Source organism: Diaphorina citri, unplaced genomic scaffold (genome assembly GCF_000475195.1).
Source record: "Diaphorina citri unplaced genomic scaffold, Diaci psyllid genome assembly version 1.1 scaffold60362, whole genome shotgun sequence".
Taxonomy (NCBI): Eukaryota; Metazoa; Arthropoda; class Insecta; order Hemiptera; family Psyllidae; genus Diaphorina; species Diaphorina citri.
The window spans coordinates 1-431 of NW_007437644.1; the positions used below are offsets into that span (position 1 = coordinate 1).

Below are 431 nucleotides of genomic sequence, written 5' to 3' on the forward strand. Positions count from 1 at the left end.
AACTGCTTGTGGTTCCATTGGATCCGCCAGGGTTGGCTAGTGAGGAGGCTCCACTCAGCATCATCGCTCGGACACCTGGGAAATTAATCCACAAACCAACAGTTAGTAGGTACACTTTGCGAACGGGATACTATTTTCAAGTACTAATTCATACTAGAGAAGGAACTAAAAAAAGTAAGTAATTAGCCGTTCAGTTAAATAAAATATGCAATATGCAAAACGTCAAGGAATGTGAGGGGGAATACGCCGCAGGCCGCTTTTTGGAAATACTTTATATCGCGTATAAACCCTATCCAAGCTAACTACCAACTAGGCTGGCGCTGAATCAGTCCCTTACCTCTCCAGTCTCGTAATATATGATCGAGCGCGCGACGCGCAAAGCGCGGCGGCTCCAAGTCATGCTCGGGCATGTCCAACTCCAACTCCGCGCT

At 47.1% G+C, this 431-nt stretch overlaps 1 long non-coding RNA gene across 1 annotated transcript; it reads right to left on the minus strand.

The window, feature by feature from the left end:
* Nucleotides 1-3: 3 nt before the first annotated feature.
* On the minus strand, nucleotides 4-431 carry LOC113473684. Its single transcript, XR_003395597.1, has 2 exons — nucleotides 338-431; nucleotides 4-75 (listed from the first exon to the last, which is right to left on the minus strand). It is a non-coding gene; the product is annotated as an uncharacterized LOC113473684 (long non-coding RNA).